This window comes from Coregonus clupeaformis, chromosome 3 (genome assembly GCF_020615455.1).
Source record: "Coregonus clupeaformis isolate EN_2021a chromosome 3, ASM2061545v1, whole genome shotgun sequence".
In the NCBI taxonomy this organism is placed as follows: Eukaryota; Metazoa; Chordata; class Actinopteri; order Salmoniformes; family Salmonidae; genus Coregonus; species Coregonus clupeaformis.
Window position 1 is genome coordinate 43,770,214 of NC_059194.1, and position 18,104 is coordinate 43,788,317.

Consider the following 18,104-nt stretch of genomic DNA (forward strand, 5'->3'; position numbering starts at 1 on the left):
ACGTTCTGCCCATTTCATGCCTACTGGGAACTGCTGTCTCTTATCTGTCTCTTATCCCAAGTACAAACCACTGTCGTTGTGCCCTTGAGCAAGGCACTTAAACCCAAAATACATCGAGGTGTGCTGCAATGTGGCTGACCCTGAGCCTCTCATGGGGGTGTTGGGGGGAAAAGGCAGAAGGAAAATGTACATTCTAACCAAATGGCGTATCCAAATAAAGAATCTAACACTAACAGCTCTAACACACCTGATAAAACTGGTCTGATAGTGATAACCATTCTTTTTTACAATTTTTACATTTGCGTTAGTGCTGCAGTGGAGCAAAAGCCGACACTTCCAGTCGCTTTCAGGACCGGAGTCAGAGACCCCTTGTTTAAATCTTCTCCGTAACCAATCTTAGGCACTAGGCTATACTTCACTCTGTACGGTGAACTATCATCCACCTATCATCTAGTCTATTCTGGACGGTGCTGGCAGGCACTCACACCGCGGCTCTTCACCATGTCTCCCCCTCCTCTGGGAAGCTCACAGACTGATCGGCATAGGGCTCTGGTCAAAAGCAGTGCACTGTAAATGGAATAGGGTTTCATTTGCGAAACACAAACGGAGAGAGAAAATATAGAGCAGAAATAGCCCTGGTGGACTCCGGCAAGTGATTTGTCTTTGGTGGCCCATTGTATTCTGAGAGCATTGTGCAGTGTGGCACCAGTGTCTCTCTCCACTATTTTAATAGTTCATCAATAGCTGGTTATTATCTGCCTCTGCTCTCAGTCGGCCCCGTGGATCTAATGGAATTTGTAAACATCCTCACATTTGTCCTGTCTTCTCTCGGCAACATAATTGAAAATATCCACCTTGGAATGTGGATTACCTGTTCTAGGTTTAGAGCCTGGTGCAATGAGAAATGTGACCGACCGCCTTGAATCGGTCTTATGTAGCAAAATTTGAAATGTGTTTTTTACATTGGATGAAAGTTGAGACTCAGAGCTACAAAATGGTATATCATACACTGCATTTGAGGAACAATTGGAAAGTAATTCTGGTTTGAAAGTTGATAAGCATGGAGTTTGCAACGCCAGGGTTGTGGGTTCGTTTCCCACGGGGGGCCAGTATGAAAATGTATGCACTCACTAACTGTAAGTCGCACTGGATAAGAGCGTCTGCTAAATGACTAAAATGTAAATTATGTAATAAACTTGTAACCCCCCTTTTTGAGGAAAATGGCCCTTGAATGTTTTGGGACACCTACTGGAGAGCTCTTTTGTCTACACCCATTCAGCATTGTTCACACCCTCTTAAGCCTTAGCCCCACCCATCTCTTTAAGGATTCACATGTGAGGTCATGTGCTAAAGGTCATGTACAGTCGTGGTCAAAAGTTTTGAGAATGACACAAGTATTGGTCTTCACAAAGTTTGCTGCTTCAGTGTTTTTAGATATTTTTGTCCGACGTTACTATGATATACTGAAGTATAATTACAAGCATTCCATAAGTGTCAAAGGCTTTTATTGACAATTACATTACGTTTATGCAAAGAGTCAATATTTGCAGTGTTGACCCTTCTTTTTCTAGACCTCTGCAATCCGCCCTGGCATGTGTCAATTAACTTCTGGGCCACATCCTGATTGATGGCAGCCCATTCTTGCATAATCAATGCTTGGAGTTTGTCAGAAGTTGTCAGTTTTTGTTCGTCCACCAGCCTCTTGAGGATTGACCACAAGTTCTCAATGGGATGAAGGTCTGGGGAGTTTCCTGGCCATGGACCCAAAATGTCGATGTTTTGTTCCCCGAGCTACTTAGTTATCACTTTTGCCTTATGGCAAGGTGCTCCATCATGCTGGAAAAGGCATTGTTCGTCACCAAACTGTTCTTGGATGGTTGGGAGAAGTTGCTCTCAGAGGATGTGTTGGTACATTTACATTTACGTCATTTAGCAGACGCTCTTATCCAGAGCGACTTACAAATTGGTGCATTCACCTTATAGCCAGTGGGATAACCACTTTACAATATGTATATACAGTGGGGGAAAAAAGTATTTAGTCAGCCACCAATTGTGCAAGTTCTCCCACTTAAAAAGATGAGAGAGGCCTGTAATTTTCATCATAGGTACACGTCAACTATGACAGACAAAATGAGAAAAATCACATTGTAGGATTTTTAATGAATTTATTTGCAAATGATGGTGGAAAATAAGTATTTGGTCAATAACAAAAGTTTCTCAATACTTTGTTATATACCGTTTGTTGGCAATGATACAGGTCAAACGTTTTCACAAGGTTTTCACACACTGTTGCTGGTATTTTGGCCCATTCCTCCATGCAGATCTCCTCTAGAGCAGTGATGTTTTGGGGCTGTCGCTGGGCAACACGGACTTTCAACTCCCTCCAAAGATTTTCTATGGGGTTGAGATCTGGAGACTGGCTAGGCCACTCCAGGACCTTGAAATGCTTCTTACGAAGCCACTCCTTTGTTGCCCGGGCGGTGTGTTTGGGATCATTGTCATGCTGAAAGACCCAGCCACGTTTCATCTTCAATGCCCTTGCTGATGGAAGGAGGTTTTCACTCAAAATCTCACGATACATGGCCCCATTCATTCTTTCCTTTACACGGATCAGTCGTCCTGGTCCCTTTGCAGAAAAACAGCCCCAAAGCATGATGTTTCCACCCCCATGCTTCACAGTAGGTATGGTGTTCTTTGGATGCAACTCAGCATTCTTTGTCCTCCAAACACGACGAGTTGAGTTTTTACCAAAAAGTTATATTTTGGTTTCATCTGACCATATGACATTCTCCCAATCCTCTTCTGGATCATCCAAATGCACTCTAGCAAACTTCAGACGGGCCTGGACATGTACTGGCTTAAGCAGGGGGACACGTCTCGCACTGCAGGATTTGAGTCCCTGGCGGCGTAGTGTGTTACTGATGGTAGGCTTTGTTACTTTGGTCCCAGCTCTCTGCAGGTCATTCACTAGGTGCCCCCGTGTGGTTCTGGGATTTTTGCTCACCGTTCTTGTGATCATTTTGACCCCACGGGGTGAGATCTTGCGTGGAGCCCCAGATCGAGGGAGATTATCAGTGGTCTTGTATGTCTTCCATTTCCTAATAATTGCTCCCACAGTTGATTTCTTCAAACCAAGCTGCTTACCTATTGCAGATTCAGTCTTCCCAGCCTGGTGCAGGTCTACAATTTTGTTTCTGGTGTCCTTTGACAGCTCTTTGGTCTTGGCCATAGTGGAGTTTGGAGTGTGACTGTTTGAGGTTGTGGACAGGTGTCTTTTATACTGATAACAAGTTCAAACAGGTGCCATTAATACAGGTAACGAGTGGAGGACAGAGGAGCCTCTTAAAGAAGAAGTTACAGGTCTGTGAGAGCCAGAAATCTTGCTTGTTTGTAGGTGACCAAATACTTATTTTCCACCATAATTTGCAAATAAATTCATAAAAAATCCTACAATGTGATTTTCTGGAATTTTCTTTCTCAATTTGTCTGTCATGGTTGACGTGTACCTATGATGAAAATTACAGGCCTCTCTCATCTTTTTAAGTGGGAGAACTTGCACAATTGGTGGCTGCTCTAGTGGTGGGAACAGCGCCGGAGAAGATGGCTGCCGTTTTACAGCCCTCTAACCAATTGTACTATTATGTGTGTTTTTCCGCGTTATTTGTAATTTATTTTGTACATAATGTTTCTGCCATCGTCTCTTATAACCAAAAAGAGCTTCTGGATATCAGGACAGCGATTACTCACCTCGTATTGGACGAAGATTTTTTCTTCAACGAGGCGGCCGCGAAGGATATCATACAGACACCCGACAAGGCCCAAATCCCCGTCATTCGCGTGAGGAAGAGAAGGAGATATCGCGGACGTAGATCGGGGTGCCTTGTAAGGATCCGACGGCGAGCTAGTAAACTGCCTCTTCCATCAATCCTATTAGCCAACGTTCAATCTTTTGAAAATAAAGTGGACGATTTAAGATTACGGTTATCCTACCAACGGGACATTAAAAACTGTAATATCTTATGTTTCACGGAGTCGTGGCTGAACGACGACAATGATAACATTCAGCTAGCAGGCTATATGCTACATCGGCAGGACAGAACGGCTGACTCTGGTAAGACAAGGGGTGGCGGTCTGTGTATATTTGTAAACAACAGCTGGTGCACAAAATCAAATACTAAGGAAGTCTCGAGGTTTTGCTCGCCTGAGGTAGAGTATCTTATGATAAGCTGTAGACCACACTATTTACCAAGATAGTTTTCATCTATATTTTTCATAGCTGTCTATTTACCACCACAAACCAATGCTGGCATTAAGATTGCACCGAATGAGTTGTACAAGGCCATTAATCAACAGGAAAACGCTCATCCAGATGCAGCGCTCCTAGTGGCCGGGGACTTTAATGCAGGGAAACTTAAATCCGTTCTACCTAATTTCTACCAGCATGTTAAATGTGCAACCAGAGGGAAAAAAAACTCTAGACCACCTTTACTCCACACACAGAGACGCATACAAAGCTCTCCCTCGCCCTCCATTTGGCAAATCTGACCATAACCCTATCCTCCTGATTCCTGCTTATAAGCAAAAACTAAAGCAGGAAGCACCAGTGACTCGGTTAATAAAAAAGTGGTCAGATGACACAGATGCTAAGCTACAGGACTGTTTTGCTAGCACAGACTGGAACATGTTCCGGGATTCTTCAGACAGCATTGAGGAGTACACCACATCAGTCACTGGCTTCATCAATAAGTGCATCGATGATGTCGTCCCCACAGTGACCGTACGTACATACCCCAACCAGAAGCCATGGATTACAGAAAACATCCGCACTGAGCTAAAGGGTAGAGCTGCCGCTTTCAAGGAACGGGACTCTAACCCGGACGCTTATAAGAAATCCCGCTATGACCTCCGACGAACCATCAAACAGGCAAAGAGTCAATACAGGTCTAAGATTGAATCATACTACATCTGACGCTCGTCGGATGTGGCAGGGCTTGAAAACTATTACAGACTACAAAGGGAAGCACAGCCGCGAGCTGCCCAGTGACACAAGCCTACCAGACGAGCTAAACCACTTCTATGCTCGCTTGAGGCAAGCAACACTGAAGCATGCATGAGAGCACCAGCTGTTCCGGATGACTATGTGATCACGCTCTCCGTAGCCGATGTGAGTAAGACTTTTAAGCAGGTCAACATTCACAAGGCCGCAGGGCCAGACGGATTACCAGGACGTGTACTCCGAGCATGTGCTGACCAACTGGCAAGTGTCTTCACTGACATTTTCAACATGTCCCTGACTGAGTCTGTAATACCAACATGTTTCAAGCAGACCACCATAGTCCCCGTGCCCAAGGACTCTAAGATAACCTGCCTAAATGACTACCGACCCGTAGCACTGACGTCTGTAGCCATGAAGTGCTTTGAAAGGCTGGTCATGGCTCAACAGCATTATCCCAGAAACCCTAGACCCACTCCAATTTGCATACCGCCCCAACAGATCCACAGATGATGCAATCTTTATCGCACTCCACACTGCCCTTTCCCACCTGGACAAGAGGAACACCTACGTGAGAATGCTATTCATTGACTACAGCTCAGCATTCAACACCATAGTGCCCTCTAAGCTCATCACTAAGCTAAGGATCCTGGGACTAAACACCTCCCTCTGCAACTGGATCCTGGACTTCCTGACGGGCCGCCCCCAGGTGGTAAGGGTAGGTAACAACACATCTGCCACACTGATCCTCAACACGGGGGCCCCTCAGGGGTGCGTGCTCAGTCCCCTCCTGTACTCTCTGTTCACCCATGACTGCATGGCCAGGCACGACTCCAACACCATCATTAAGTTTGCCGACGACACAACAGTGGTAGGCCTGATCACCGACAACGATGAGACAGCCTATAGGGAGGAGGTCAGAGATCTGGCCGTGTGGTGCCAGGACAACAACCTCTCCCTCAACGTGACCAAGACAAAGGAGATGATTGTGGACTACAGAAAGAAAAAGAGGACTGAGCACGCCCCCATTCTCATCGACGGGGCTGTAGTGGAACAGGTTGAGAGCTTCAAGTTCCTTGGTGTCCACATCACCAACGAACTATCATGGTCCAAACACACCAAGACAGTCGTGAAGAGGGCACGACAAAGCCTATTCCTCTTCAGGAGACTGAAAAGATTTGTCATGGGTCCTCAGATCCTCAAAAAATTCTACAGCTGCACCATCGAGAGCATCCTGACTGGTTGCATCACCGCCTGGTATGGCAACTGCTTGGCCTCCGACCGCAAGTCACTACAGAGGGTAGTGCGTACGGCCCAGTACATCACTGGGGCAAAGCTTCCTGCCATCCAGGACCTCTATACCAGGCGGTGTCAGAGGAAGGCCCTCAAAATTGTCAAAGACTCCAGCCACCCTAGTCATAGACTGTTCTCTCTGCTACCGCACGGCAAGCGGTACCGGAGTGCCAAGTCTAGGTCCAAAAGACTTCTCAACAGCTTCTACCCCAAGCCATAAGACTCCTGAACAGCTAATCATGGCTACCCGGACTATTTGCACTGCCCCCCACCCCATCCTTTTTATGCTGCTGCTACTCTGTTAAGTATTTATGCATAGTCACTTTAACTCTACCCACATGTACATATTACCTCAACTACCTCAACTAGCCGGTGCCCCCGCACATTGACTCTGCAACGGTACCCCCCTGTATATATAGCCTCCCTGCTGTCACTTTATTTTACTTCGGCTCTTTTTTTTCTCAACACTTTTTTTGTTGTTGTTTTATTTTTACTTTTTTTGTTTAAAATAAATGCACTGTTGGTTAAGGGCTGTAAGTAAGCATTTCACTGTAATGTCTGCACCTGTTGTATTCGGCGCATGTGACCAATAAAATTTGATTTGATTTGATTTGACTAAATACTTTTTTCCCCCACTGTATATATTTATTTTTTTATTTTTTGGGGGGGTGGGGTAAGGGGGGGTAGAAGGATTACTTTATCCTATCCCAGGTATTCCTTAAAGAGGTGGGGTTTCAAGTGTCTCCGGAAGGTGGTGAGTGACTTGAGGGAGCTTGTTCCACCATTGGGGTGCCAGAGCAGCGAACAGTTTTGACTGGGCTGTGCGGGAACTGTGCTTCCGCAGAGGTAGCGGGGCCAGCAGGCCAGAGGTGGATGAACGCAATGCCCTCGTTTGGGTGTAGGGACTGATCAGAGCCTGAAGGTACGGAGGTGCCGTTCCCCTCACAGCTCCATCCTTTATTCATGGCTGTGTTCTTAGGCAAAATTGTGAGTGAGCCCACTCCCTTGACTGAGAAGTAACCCCACACATGAATGGTCTCAGGATGCTTTACTGTTGGCATGACACAGGACTGATGGTAGCGCTCACCTTGTCTTCTCCGGACAAGCTTTTTTCCAGATGACCCAAACAATCGGAAAGGGGATTCATCAGAGAAAATGACTTTATCCCAGTCCTCAGCAGTCCAATCCCTGTACCTTTTGCAGAATATCAGTCTGTCCCTGATGTTTTTCCTCGCTGCCCTTCTTGACACCAGGCCATCCTCCAAAAGTCTTTGCCTCACTGTGCGTGCAGATGCACTCACACCTGCCTGCTGCCATTCCTAAGCAAGCTCTGCACTGGTGGTGCCCCGATCTCGCAGCTGAATCAACTTAAGGAGACAGTCCTGGCGCTTGCGCCCTGAAGCCTTCTTCACAACAATTGAACCTCTCTCCTTGAAGTTCTTCATGATCCGATAAATTGTTGATTTAGGTGCAATCTTACTAGCAGCAATATCCTTGCCTGTGAAGGCCTTTTTGTGCAAAGCAATGATGACAGCACATGTTTCCTTGCAGGTAACCATGGTTAACAGAGGAAGAACAATGATTTCAAGCACCACCCTCCTTTTAAAGCTTCCAGTCTGTTATTCTAACTCAATCAGCATGACAGAGTGATCTCCAGCCTTGTCCTCGTCAACACTCTCACCTGTGTTAACGAGAGAATCACTGACATGATGTTAGCTGGTCCTTTTGTGGCAGGGCTGAAATGCAGTGGAAATGTTTTTTGGGGATTAAGTTCATTTTCATGGCAAAGAGGGACTTTGCAATTAATTGCAATTCATCTGATCACTCTTCATAACATTCTGGAGTATATGCAAATTGCCATCATAAAAACTGAGGCAGCAGACTTAGTGAAAATTTATATTTGTGTCATTCTGAAAACTTTTGACCACGACTGTAGTGTGGTAAAGATTAAGACTAAAAGTGGTAAAAGTAGTAGCCTACAATAAGGAAAAATGTCAGGTAAACAGAAAGTTTGCAGATAATTAAAAAAAATACATATTAGATGACGCTTACCCAGACACACTAAATTGAATGGTCATGTGAAAGAAATGCTTTAACCCCCAGTCACATCTTGCTAAGTGGATGGGTCTCTACAGAAGGTGTAATAGTAGCAATATCAAAAATAGATAGTGTCAATATAAAGAAAAAAATAACAAGTGTCAATGCCAGTAGAGAAATAATAAAATAATATACAGTATGTACAAGAACAATATCAATAACAATATCAGTGATACTGGTGATAGATGAGGTAGTTATATGCATACAATCAGGGGTAAAGTGGCTGAGCAGTAGGATAAAAAAATAAATAGTAGCAGCAGCGTATGTGTTAGGAGAGAGTCATGTGAATGTCCATAGAAGCACTGCAGATAGTGCTGATGACTGGGAACTCGCCACCAGTGATGAAAAAAAAAAAAAAAAAAATGAACTGGTCCGTCCGAACCACGCGTGAACAAGGGAATCTGTATTCGGAGAGTCTGTTTCTGTCCTGCCCTTGACTTTGGTGCAGGGCATGTGATGTCCATAGCCTCTTCGTCGCAAAACTCCCTGATCTTCTCAAAAAGATACGTTTGTCTAGCTGTGTCCAGTCCAGGTGGTGCTTGTACAGGCAGACCATCTATGGGAGGAAGGATGTCAGCGTTGCGCAGCAGCTGAAACCTGTTCCCGACTGAGTCCTAACGCTCCTTGGCGACAACAACACCAGGCTCCAGAGCATTGAAGCTTTAAAACAGGAAATAACAAAAAAAATATTCTGAAGACATTACAACCTTGCATAACATCAATTCACCTCCCAAGTTTAGATAAGAAGAATAACCTCATACAATTAATGAAAATAATATTCACCTGAAGTGCTGGTACTGCTTGATCTGTGGCAGCGGCCTGAAGTACGGAGTCAGGTGTTGTTGCAAGCCATAGCTTTCCACCAGCACCGTACCATCCTCCAGTTCAACCAGCTGTGGGATGTTGACTCCTGTCACGGTGCTGTCCTTCACAACACAAGCAATCTTTGACAAAGTGTTCACTCTGGTGTTTCTGAAGCGCTGCTTGATGAGGCCAAAGCACTAGTCGGGGGCAAACTTGGTGATCCCTGTGATCAGGAAGTGAAGGTCCAGGCTGTGGTGGAGCTTGTGCATGGTCCGCCAGGCACAATACCAGAGCACAAACTTGTTCTTGTTTTGGCCACTGCAGTTATCACAATTCAGACATGCCTTCATCAATCAAGTAGTTGACTTGTTGACTGGTGGAGGAGAGTCAGGCGTGTTCTACTGATGCTGAAAGACAAATTCCAGACACAACTATTTTAGCATTATTATACAATAGATAGCCGTAATCACAATCAGACACACCTGGCTAACTTGATGGGTCATGTAATCATCTGGTGAAGTTGAGTCTTTTGTTTAAACATGTAGCTAGCTGGCTAGCTAAACAATGAACCATAATCCCTATCCATAGAGTACTAGCAATACAAACCGACTGTCATAGCTAGCTAAAGTTAACCAAATAGGTTCAATGTTAGCTAGTTAGCTAGCTAACATTAGGCTATAACTAGCAATGAAAATGGCTTACTGAGATAATATTACTACACAGATCATAAACGTGATGTTAGCTAGTGAGCCAGCCATCTAACGTCTGCTAGCTAGCTATCAGTACGCTTTAACTTGATGTCTTTTGTTTAGACATCTAGCTAGCTAGCTAAACAATGATCCATAATCCCAATCCATACAGTACTAGCAATACAAACCGATTGTCATAGCTAGCTAAAGTTAACCAAATAGGTTCAATGTTAGCTTGCTAACATTAGGCTATAACTAGCCATGCAAATGGATTGCTGAGATAATATTACTACACAGATCATAAACGTAATGTTAGCTAGTGCGCTAGCCATCTAACGTCAGCTAGCTAGCTAACAGTACGCTTTAATTTTGGGTCTTTTGTTTAGACATCTAGCTAGGTAAACAATAACTTGCAATGAAAACAACTTTCGGACAAAATTAGAAACGTATAATATCTGAAACTGTAGCTAGACTCTTACCCGTATACATGGATGAACGCTTCACGGTATTTATTTTTATTTATTTCACCTTTATTTAAGCAGGTAAGCCAGTTGAGAGCAAGTTCTCATTTACAACTGCGATCTGGCTAAGATAAAGCAAAGCAGTGCGATAAAAACAACAACTACACAGAGTTACATATGGGGTAAAACAAAACATACAGTCAATAACACAATAGAAAATCTATATACAGTGTGTGCAAATGTAGTAAGTTATGGAGGTAAGGCAATAAATAGGCCATAGTGCAAAATAATTACAATTTAGTATTAATACTGGAGTGATAAATGTGCAGAAGAAGATGTGCAAATAGAGATACTGGGGTGCAAATGAGCAAAATAAATAACAATATGGGGATGAGGGAGTTGGGTGGGCTAATTACAGATGGGCTGTGTACAGGTGCAGTGATCGGTAAGCTGCTCTGACAACTGATGCTTAAAGTTATTGAGAGAGATAAGAGTCTCCAGCTTCAGAGATTTTTGCAGTTCGTTCCAGTCATTAGCAGCAGAGAACTGGAAGGAATGGCAGCCAAAGTAGACTGCAACCCCTTTCATTTAATAAGACGTCCTGTGTCATTTCCGTTTTGTTTGTACAGCTTGCTTGGCCCGTTGTGTGAAGTCACTCTGGTTCACACTGACCGTGTGCAATGCCATAGGAATCATCAGGTATTTCGCCCTCTCTGTCATGGATGCCATGGTTGCCCATAGTTTGAAGATGTAATCCGAAGACAAGTGTTTTATACAACAGCCTTCTGTGTTCTCTTTTCAACTCCCTCTGTATTTGCAATTAAACGGCAGAATTATATTCATCTCCTTATCATACTCTGCTTCTACCAGACATGCCACTGATTTCAAAACTCGGTCAACTTCTTCCGTGACAACAACACTGTTGATCGCTGCAACAACAATGTCTTCTTCAATGAAAATGTTTTTACCTAAATCAGGGATTTCCTCCGTCTGATTCATTTTCAGAGTCAGAAAGAGTCACCATGGTACCGTCGTCCTCCTGAAAGTAGTCCATCACAACCTTTTCCCACTGACCTATCCAAAACTCATCTCTCGGCATGTCCAGCCCATTTATTATCTCAGCTAATCATGGCTAGCGGGAAGGTTCCTGTCTTTTCCTGTGGCTAAGCCAACTAGGCTCGTAATTTAACAACTTTATTTGTATTTACAGATGGCATACAAGTTTGTTATTAAGGCATATTAAAGTTCAAATGTTCCAGAAGGCATTTCTGCCAAAAAACGCATTTTGATAAAAAATAAACGTTAAAATGCTTCTCCTGTGAAGTCGTGACTTGCGACATATGCCTAGTTTCCTGAAACGAGTCACAAGTGAAACTAAAAATTATAGAATCGGGCAAAAAATAGTCATTTAAATCTCTCTTTTCAGTGCTTTTGTGTTAATTTTCGTGTAAAAAAAATGGTCAGTCAGTGACTGAACATTTTACTGGAAATTTGACAATTAACAGAAAGGGTGGCTCTTGGGTCTGTGTTTGACCAGTATTTCACAGGGGTATTGTGGATAGTTTGTGGGAGTTTGATGAAATTTCCCATAGACACTGGTCAGTTTTGTGTTTTCCCCCCTATGGGCTTAGGTTAGGATTTTAGAGGTGCTTAATCCTAGATCTATTGTTAACTTCTACCCTGCGGCTGGACCACGTGTGAGGTAGAGAATGGACCGTGTGTGCGTGTGTACGTGCATGTGTGTGAGAGAGAGCATTCGTCCGCCGTGATGGAGCGCCTGCTTTTGTTCTCCTGTTGACAGTCCATTCATCAGCGATGCCTGCCTAACCTTGCATTAAATGAACAGCACAACCCCTGCGTCTGCGCCGCACACACAGAAGAGAAATACCCCCTCTCTCTCCCTCCCTCTGCCCCCCCTTTTACTCTCTCGCTCCTCCTTTCCTCGCACGTGTAGGCCCAGAAAACCTCTGTCAAAAATCATGGGGCATGCTTTAAAGGTTTTGCGTTGTTTTGTAGTCAGAAAGATATTATCTCAAGGGGTTGTCTTGTTTTTATTTATTTATTTATTTTTAAACTTCAGGTTAATTTCATTCAGACTTGTGGTTCAATATCTATGCAATAGCGTATAGTCCAGATACAACCAATTTTCCCCTTGGGGAGATAAAATAGTATTTATTTAACTTTTTAAGACTAGTTAATTTAGACTCGTTTTAAGACTTTTATTACTCCAAAGCCATTCTTTGCTGATAATATTCACTAGAGATCATTGTCCTGGTTGCTGTGAAAAAAGAATGTGATGCATTTTATTCCGAAGTTGAATTGGGGCAATAGATGAACACAAGAAGCCACAAAACTATCCCTCACTTCAAAAGCCTCATAAAGATCTGGGTTGGAAAGAGAAAGGGTTCTTATATTTTTTTATTCATTCGAACACCAGTGTCTCTCACTGCTGAAGAGGTTGATGGAAACTCACTTTTGCTTGATTTGTCTTTCACCTGCTCTCCATCAAATTTAAATTGTATGGAAAAAGTGGCCTTCCAGTCAGACAGAAGGTGCTCTCGGAAACTTCAAGGACATTTTGGAACCCATTAATAATGTGGTTATTTGTCAGCATCACTCGTTGTCCCCCAGGTGACTGTCACACCAAACACCTTACCCCCTGGGTGCAGCCCCCATAACATAACACCCTGTGTGTTACTGAGTTTACAGTCGCCACTGCTGTTTGTGTATTACCAGAGTTTAGCTGGGCAGGAATGCAGGGCCTCAGAGTTCTACTTAACATCAGAGATGTGATTCCCCCCTTACTAATGACGAATTCCTGCTTGTCTAATTTCACAATTAGACTACACAATATATACAATATAACCCCCCAAAAAGTGTACTGAATTACATTTTCTCTAATTTTAGAGAGCTCAATACATCTCCTACCCAATATTTGCGAGATGGGGAAGTATGAGTCATCCAGCTAATAGTGGTACAGGCAACAGTGTCAGATTGAATTCATGACAGGGGTTGCTTCCGGGTAGTACTCCAAAAAGAGCTGTAAAACAAGAATACCCATACCATGATGCAGCCATCACTATGCTTGAAAATATGGAGAGTGGTACTCAGTAATGTGTTGTATTGGATTTGCCCCAAACATAATACTTTGTATTCAGGACAAATAGTTAATTGCTTTGCCACATTTATGCAGTATTAGTTTAGTACCTTGTTGCAAACTGGTTTGGAATATTTGTATTCTGTACAGGCTTCCTCTTTTAATTATGTCAATTAGGTTAGTATTATTGAGTAACTAGTGAGTGTGGAAGAGGTAAAAAAAAAATGGTGTTCTATCAGCAATGACAAGTCACTGGGGTCTGACAACTTGGATGGAAAATTACTGAGGATAATAGCGGATGATATTGCCACTCCTATTTGCCATAGCTTCAATTTAAGCCTACTAGAATGTGTGTGCCCTCAGGCCTGGAGGGAAGCAAAAGTCATTCCGCTACCTAAGAATAGTAAAGCCCCCTTTACTGGCTCAAATAACCAAACAATCAGCTTGTTACGAACCCTTAGTAAACATTTGGAAAAAATTGTGTTTGACCCGATACAATGCTATTTTACAGTAAACAAATTGACAACAGACTTTCAGCACGCTTATAAGGAAGGACATTCAACAAGCACGGCACTTACACAAATGACTGATGATAGACTGTTAGAAATTGATGATAAAAAGATTGTGGGAGCTGTTTTGTTAGACTTCAGTGTGGCTTTTGACATTATCGATCATAGTCTGCTGATGTGTTATGACTTTACACCCCCTGCTATATTGTGGATAAAGAGTTACCTGTCTAACAGAACAAAGAAGGTGTTCTTTAATGAAAGTCTCTCCAACATAATCCAGGTAGAATCAGGAATTCCCCAGGGCAGCTGTCTAGGACACTTTTTATTTTTTTCAATCTTTACTAATGACATGCCACTGGCTTTGAGTAAAGCCAGTGTATCTGTGTGTGCGGATGACTCCACACTATACACGTCAGCTACTACAGTGAGTGAAATCACTGCAACACTTAACAAAGAGTTGCAGTTAGTTTCAGAATGGGTGGCAAGGAATAAGTTAGTCCTAAATATTTCTAAAACTAAAAGTATTGCATTTGGGACAAATCATTCACTAAACCCTAAACCTCAACTAAATCTTATAATAAATAATGTGGAAATTGAGCAAGTTGAGGTGACTAAACTGCTTGGAGTAACCCTGGATTGTAAACTGTCATGGTCAAAACATATTGATAAAACAGTAGCTAAGATGGGGAGAAGTCTGTCCATAAGTAAGCGCTGCTCTGCCTTTTCAACAACACTATCAACAAGGCAGGTCCTACAGGCCGTAGTTTTGTCGCACCTGGACTACTGTTCAGTCTTGCGTTCAGGTGGCACAAAGAGGGACCTCAGAAAATTACAATTGGCTCAGAACAGGCCGCACGGCTGGCCCTTAAATGTACAAGGAGAGCTAACATTAATAATATGCATGTAAATCTCTCATGGCTCAAAGTGGAGGAGAGATTGACTTAATCACTACTTGTTTTTGTAAGAAGTGTTGACATGCTAAATGCACCGAGGTGTCTGTTTTAAACTTGTAGCACACAGCTTGGACACCCATGCATACCCCACAAGAAATGCCACCAAAGGTCTCTTCGCAATCCCCAAGTCAAGAACAGACTATGCTTGTAACGCCAGGGTAGTGGGTTCGATCCCTGGGACCACCCATACGTAAAAATGTATGCACACATGACTGTAAGTCGCTTTGGATAAAAGCGTCTGCTAAATGGCATATTATTATTATTATTATTATTATATTATAGTACATAGAGCCATGGCTAAATGGAACTCTATTCCATATCAAGTAACTGATGCAAGCAGTAGAATCAGATTTTTAAAAAAAAAAACTGATACAAATACACTTTATGGAACAGCGGGGACTGTGAAGAGACACACACACAGGCACAGACACATATACACATGATAAGACACGCACTCTACACACACGTACACATGGATTTTGTATTGTAGATATGTAATAGTAGAGTAGTGGCCTGAGAGAACACACTTAATGTGTTGTGAAAAGTAATGTCATGTAATATTTTAAATTGTATGTAACTGCCTTAATGTTGCTGGACCCCAGGAGGACCGTGTGGACCAATTTGGATAAGTCTCGAGAAGGGACAACAACATTTTGGAAAACAGTTTAATATCTGTTTATATCAAAGATGGTGGGCGATAGTGAGAACATCCTTACCTTAAAAAAAAAAAAAAAAAGTTACATTTTTGATGTATTCACATCTCTCCCCAATTAACCTTTGTGAAAGGCTGTGTTAATCATTTCGAGCATTAGTGGACCTAATTGATTCCTAAATTGTAAATAGACCTATCCAGGTTATTTGCCTTTATTCATGCTATCCAATGCCCTTTTGAGTTCACTGAGAGAGATTTGGGCTCCCAGCGAGGAGGAGTCATCTGTTGAGAGAAGAGGAGTTCTTATTTCTTCTAGAAAGGACTTAGTATGGCTTGGTGTGGATTTACCATCAGAGGTGTACAGTTATTTATAGAAGCGGGAGAATCTTTGATTGATTAATATGGGTTCTGATAGTAATTCCCCTGTTTCAGACTCAATAGTTGCTGTATCAGCTAATTGATCATTACTGCGTAGCTGGTTGGCCAGTAAACGACTGGGACCATGGAAGTAATGGTTGAGTCTAACACGATGGATGGCAAATTCTGCTCTCTGTCTTATCAATATATTAAGTTCTGTCTTGACTTTGGAAAGAGTAATAGCTACCAGGTCTGAAAAGAGTGTTTGTTGAGAATGCTCTAACACGATTAACAACATTTCCAATTCTGATATCTTCTGTAATTGTGATTTATTCAACCTAGATGCAAATGCCAGTTGCTTTATTTTTTATAAAACCTTTGGTGACATCCCATAGAATCCGGGGGTCGTCAACTGAATTTTTATTGGTTATTATCGTTATTAATTTAGTTCAATTTCAAGTTGATCACAGAATGTAGGATTTTGTAGTAATGAAACGTTGAAATGCCATCTTGTGGCTCTTTTAGGAGATTTTTGACGTAACTCATATGTTGAATTTCTATTTTCTTGATTAAAGTAAATAGAGGTGTAGATAATAGTATGAAATCGCCTGTTTGAGTAGAAAGTGTACTCTTTTGGTTTAGGATTATGTGATCGCCAGGCATCAATGAGGTTGTAATCAAAGAGTATATGCTGGAGAGCCTTGGTTGCTTGTGGATTGTAGTTGGTCTTATTAGGTTTGTCCCACATGTCTGACCCAGTAACCAGATGGAATTCAGTTAATTCTAACAATATGATGTTCAGAGAATCAAAAAACGTAGGATCATATGAATTTGGAGCGTACACATTAATAAAGGCAATTTTCTTTCCATTATGGATACTTTTAAGGAAAGTGATTCTGCCTTCTTGGTTTATTATTAGTATTTGTATTTATTATGGATCCCCATTAGCTGCTGCCAATGCAGAAGCTACTCTTCCTGTGGTCCAGCAAAATTAAAGGCAGTTATACATTTTAAAAACATTACAATACATTCATAACAGATTTCACAACATATTAAGTGTGTGCCCTCAGGCCTCTACTCCACTACCACATATATATCTATAACACAGAATCCATGTGTACATGTGTGTATAGTGCGTATGTTATTGTGTCTTTCAGTTAGGGCTGGGACGATATCAGTATCGCGATACTCGTTAGTATCGTTGCAAGGAAACAAAACACAAAACTGATTTAACTTCTTTAGAAAAACAGCCCTAATGTTGGAAACAAACATCATTATGTTGTCCTCCAGAGCCACATATATTTATTTTCCAAGCTATAGCACCCAATATTGTACATACAGCAGGTTTTTAAAAAGGACCAAAGAGTGTGGTCTGCTTCATGTTTTCATTTTTTGCCATGTAAAATATATTGTGATACTGGTATCGTCACAGCCCTACTTTGAATGCTAGGGTTGCGTTCCAAATTGCACCCTATTCCCTAGACAGTGTAGACATCATTTAATAGTTACCTTTTCTAGTGCCTATGTCCGCAATGAATCAACCCCTACGATGCATAACCGCTTGCCCTTGCATTCAAATGCAAGGGTAGGATTTTTAATGAATTTATTTGCAAATTATGGTGGAAAATAAGTATTTGGTCACCTACAAACAAGCAAGATTTCTGGCTCTTACTGACCTGTAACTTCTTCTTTAAGAGGCTCCTCTGTCCCCCACTCGTTACCTGTATTAATGGCACCTGTTTGAACTTGTTATCAGTATAAAAGACACCTGTCCACAACCTCAAACAGTCACACTCCAAACTCCACTATGGCCAAGACCAAAGAGCTGTCAAAGGACACCAGAAACAAAATTGTATACCTGTACCAGGCTGGGAAGACTGAATCTGCAATAGGTAAGCAGCTTGGTTTGAAGAAATCAACTGTGGGAGCAATTATTAGGAAATGGAAGACATATAAGACCACTGATAATCTCCCTCGATCTGGGGCTCCACGCAAGATCTCACCCCGTGGGGTCAAAATGATCACAAGAACGGTGAGCAAAAATCCCAGAACCACACGGGGGACCTAGTGAATGACCTGCAGAGAGCTGGGACCAAAGTAACAAAGCCTACCATCACTAACACACTACGCCGCCAGGGACTCAAATCCTGCAGTGCCAGACGTGTCCCCCTGCTTAAGCCAGTACATGTCCAGGCCCGT

At 42.5% G+C, this 18,104-nt stretch overlaps 1 protein-coding gene across 2 annotated transcripts in view; it reads left to right on the forward strand.

The window, feature by feature from the left end:
• LOC121579072 (protein arginine N-methyltransferase 3-like) overlaps positions 1-18,104 on the forward strand; it is a 128,324-nt gene that overhangs the window by 80,921 nt on the left and 29,299 nt on the right. The gene's annotated exons all lie outside the window — the stretch shown is intronic.